Raw genomic sequence first — 4,662 nt, 5'->3', positions numbered from 1 at the left:
TGCTACAGGGAATGAAGGCTGTAGCCCCCAGAATGAAAGGGGCAGCTGCTGCCCCCAGAATAAACCTTCTAATTCTGTCTTCTTCCCTGTTGAATGTGGACCTTCTCCTCCAACCCAAGCAGTATAAAAAACCCTTTCCTCACTCATGCTTCACTTTGCTGAAGATGAGCCATCTGCCTCATTGGGATCTAACGGTGAAACAAGCAAAGACGACTCCAGTGAAAGCGGGTTACAGGCGACATGGCCAAGCGCTGATAGACTCTCAAGAGCTTCCTCACCCACTACGACTGAAGGCCAAGGAAGACAGCACCAGTCTGCATCTGGCTTTTCTCACCTTTCTCTATGTAAGGTCCCTCCTTGAAGCCTGCAGATGAAATCTGGGTCTGCAGACACTTCAAAACTCAGGCACCAGAAAAAAAAACACCTTACACCCAGAAGCACACGCAGAAAATACACAAATTGAATCAAGTGCCTAACCGAAGAAGAGAAATGGAGACTTGAATTTATACAGAAGGGGAAAAAAAGCCACCAAATGCTCCCCTCTCACAACAATCTGGCCCCTAAAAAAAAAAAACCAAACCGGCTGGAAGGACTTGGTGAGCTGCCGGCTGCTGAGGAGGCAGGAAAAATTAGTGAGGATTTCACGAGGCTGAACATTGTGTGCTCCCAATGACACATCTGGCTCAGCATCCAAGCTGCAGACGGGCTGATATACCCACTGTCATAGATATTACATCTCAGAATACGTCTCTGTGCTGCGCTAAAAAGCTGTTGCATTCAGTTTAAGAAAAACAAATATACAGTAGTTTCAGTAAATACAAGTTATTTTTGAAAAATGTTGTATTGAAACTCTGGAGACAGAATGGACCATTCATTCCCAGTATTAGAGTCACACTTGGACAAGCAGCTGCTCTGTGAGTAGAAGATTGAAAAGTGAACTCAGTACTTTAAAGAAGAGGTTTTGGGGCTTTTTTCCCCCTAACGGAATAGAAGTCAGTGCTGAAAAGCCCCGTTTATTCAAAACCATGCTCAGTTTGGTGTTTCTTCCAATCCTATGACAAAGTGCCATAACACCTGACTTGCCAAACATAATCAAGTCACATCATTTGGTAAAATACCGAATGAAACACTGATTTAATTTTTTGCTAATACAGTAAAATAGTAACAACAACAACAAAGAATTAAATAGCACAATGCAAATACTCTGAACAAAATTTCAGACCTGTGTTTTCAATTACTTTATAAAATACTCTTCCTTGATTTCCCTCCTTTACAACAGGTTGCAATTAAAGAATCAAGACTCCTAATTAGAAGGAAGTTAGCTGGTCACATCAACTTCAAGAATGCGCCACAAGCAACACAGAACAAGCATCAAATTCCTGTGAAACCAGCAGAAGCTTTCTCTGTTCCCTTCCCTCTGATGTCTTTATCAGCAGTTTTCACATTAACAACTCTACTGAGCAGTAAAGACGGAAGGAAAGTACAGCCAAGCCATTTTATACTGGTTTCTAATAGTAGTGTGAGTATGCATTTTTCTTTTTTTCATTTCACAGAATCACAGAATCATAGAATGGTTTGGGTTGGAAGGGACCTTAAAGATCATCTAGTTCCAACCCCCCTGCCATGGGCAGGGACACCTTCCACTAGACCAGGTTGCTCCAAGCCTCATCCAGCCTGGCCTTGAACACTTCCAGGGATGGGGCATCCACAACATCTTTGGGCAACCTGTTCCAGTGCCTCCCCACCCTCTCCATGAAAGGGTTACAACATGTGAACTGACTGGGCCATGGTCGGAAGTCACTGGAGATGTGACAAATAATTAATACACAAGCGACAGCAGACACAAGTTAGTGACCACTTGAAGAGCAGCTCAACCAAATTTAAACTATTCTCAACCCGGCAGGCAGATGAATGCAACAAGAGCTTTAATTAAATAGCAGAGAAGCACAAGCAGTGTGTTGTGAGGCTTGCTCTTCTTTCCTAAACCAGGTAATTTAGTTAGTCCTGGACATTTAATTTCACCAGTCGAGAAACTGAGGCCCAGTGTTGCATGTACTTTCCCCCAACTTACTTATCACCTATAAATCTAGACAAGATGCTCAGTGTAACTCGGTCAAATCCAGCCGGGCTGCACAGCTCGGAAACACAGCACTCTGGTAAAAAGCCTGGCAGCGTAACACTATTCAGATACATACAAGTCTTCAAGGCTGTTTTTCTGTCTTTAAAAGAATTTGCTACTTACACCAACTGAGTTAGCATTTAAAATAAAAACAGCATATAAAAAAAACATACAAAGCTCACTAATCTTCAACACTGCATTTAGAACAGAGATGTCACAGACTTACTTGCACTCACTAAAAAACTACCCAAAAGCTTAGCTATACTTGATTTCTCCTATGAAGATCTTCCACATCTGAGTGCCTTTCATTCTATTTGAAAAAAACGCATTCTAATAGTTCTTTTTAACATATTCCTTGAACTTTTTTACTCTATTAGGCTGCAAACTGGAATTCTATGATCTGTGTCTTGGGTTCCTGTACAACTTCAAAACGGCTCACTAAGGCAGCACAAAGTGAGGATGGAAACCTGTGTGAACACCCGTGCTATCACTTGCTTAAGGCATAAGATATGTTTAGAAAGTAATTAAGCGTTTTGTAAAATTAAATTTGAAAACTGCTGACTCCAGGCCATTTTAAATCATGTTTTCTATAGAAAAACCAAACTCTTCTTTTCTTTGTGTTTTTATTTCTGATGAACTCCCACTTTCTCTCAGCTGTAATTCTGCTACTGGCCTCACTTCTGCCTTCTTTCCATTCCCAAGCATAGTGGAGGGGGAAATTTTACTAGTTTCCCATTCCTTTTGTTTCTCAAGTGAACGTGCTCATACATGCTACACACTACACAGCTTTCCTTTTCAGCACATCCAGGCTAGAATTCCCTCATTTCAACCAAGATGTACCTTGGCTAGAAAAAGACATTTAAAAATACACATACAATTCCTTCTCCCGGCAGAGGAATTTTCAGTGCACTTCACCTCTGCGTGAGCAGTTTCAGCGTGAACTGCTGCAGTATAGTCTTTACCCATCCCAGGCCCTTCACGTTCTTTGCCGCAGTCACCTGAATTTACTTTCCTTTCCTCTCTCCCACCAAACAGTTGTTCTGTTATTTTTCCTGAGATTTTCAGAATTGAAACATAACCAGCAAACTTCAAACCAAAATGAAATGGACTCAACATGGTCAGTAAGAAATCATCTGCATGAAATATGAAAAATCAGTGTGAAGAGCAGAAGGTTGTTTGGTAAGATAGAGATGTCTCAATTTCTGCTATTATTCCCCATCATGGATACACCTATACTTGCAATCCTTTAAAGTCCTGGAAAAAGGGGATGGGAATGGTGTTTCAATTAAGAGTATATAGCACTAGTTTTGAGAGTGCCAAAAAACCACATGGCATGGAAAAGACTGTATTCGTATGTTTGCAATACTGGACTGAAATTCTTGGGTAACATAATGCAATCCTCTCAGTGTTATCAGATTTAAAAAGAACATATAAGATTACTTGCGTTGTGATCTTATAAATGGAACAAAGAAAAAGAGTTACTAGAATTCAATGAAAATAACATGCTGCTCTTCCCTGCAATGCTTCAAGTGCTCAAGTTTTGTATCAATTAATTTGACTTACTGGGTAAACAAAACTTAATAACCTGGAAAAATGCCAAGAGCTGATACCTCTGGATTCAGTGTGTGTGAAATATAGGTGAACTGGCCTGAAAAAAGGGCCAAACAACTATGGATCTCCCCCTTTTTGAACTGGCTTTATGTCACTGGAAACCCTTTCAACTGACACTCAAAGTGGTTCCACTACGCTCCAGTAGAACCATTTTAACCTTCCTGTAGCTGAGAAAGAACCAAAGCCAGAGCCAACTCAGTATCTGAAGCATTATGAGAAGTCCCCATTTTTTAGTGTCTTGCTCAGGTTCTAAACGTTGCTTGCTTATAAAAATGTATAATGCCAATACCATTCATGAAGGAGTTAGTTTTAAATTGCAGACGACCAGGTTATTTTTGCAATTCACCACCAAAATGTTAATTTTTTCCTGTAACTCATAACTTGTTCCCCATGAGGGAAACCTATTAAGACAAACTTTAAGAAGCACAGAGTTAAACCTTGGTTACAAAAGACCTGTATGACAACAAAATAAGGTAAGAGCCTGACCTTCTGAAGTCCTCCATTCTCCTCCACCAGAGGAGGAAGAGCACTGGTGCTATTGGTAGACGGTGGTTCGACATTGTAGTCACGAAAGCAGCAGAATAAGGTGCTAAAGATACTCCGACTCCTCTGCTTCTTCAAGCTGATATTACATTGGGACACTAGAGGGGGAAAAAAAAAAATCAGAAAGATAAATTCATGTAGAACAGACGTAGTTTTCCAGATAATAACTGAATTGAAGATGCAAGGTTATTAACTCAGAAGTCCTTCCACGTCACAGAAAGTTTCCACCATATTGACCCCCCCTTCCTTCCATTCCAACACCTGTTTTCCTTGTCAAACTCACACGACAGCACTAGTCTACTGTTAACCAACCTGGATCTCTGCACGATCAAAGGTCTTGCCACACTAAGACACTACTGCGAGAGTTTCCCTAGGCATATGCATAGCAG

At 40.8% G+C, this 4,662-nt stretch overlaps 1 protein-coding gene across 1 annotated transcript in view; it reads right to left on the bottom strand.

Annotated features, from left to right (window-relative positions):
* The window catches only part of LOC104511247 (CTD small phosphatase-like protein), a 31,223-nt gene extending 26,844 nt beyond the window's left edge, over positions 1–4,379 (bottom strand). Inside the window, exon 1 of the mRNA XM_010153783.1 lies at positions 4,217–4,379. The gene's annotated coding sequence lies outside the window, so the exon portion shown is untranslated. The remainder of the gene's footprint in view (positions 1–4,216) is intronic.
* Between the last annotated feature and the right edge of the window lie 283 nt (positions 4,380–4,662).

The sequence above is a fragment of the Eurypyga helias genome, unplaced genomic scaffold (assembly GCF_000690775.1).
Source record: "Eurypyga helias isolate BGI_N326 unplaced genomic scaffold, ASM69077v1 scaffold12520, whole genome shotgun sequence".
In the NCBI taxonomy this organism is placed as follows: domain Eukaryota; kingdom Metazoa; phylum Chordata; class Aves; order Eurypygiformes; family Eurypygidae; genus Eurypyga; species Eurypyga helias.
This window is presented reverse-complemented; position numbering and strand designations above follow the sequence as displayed.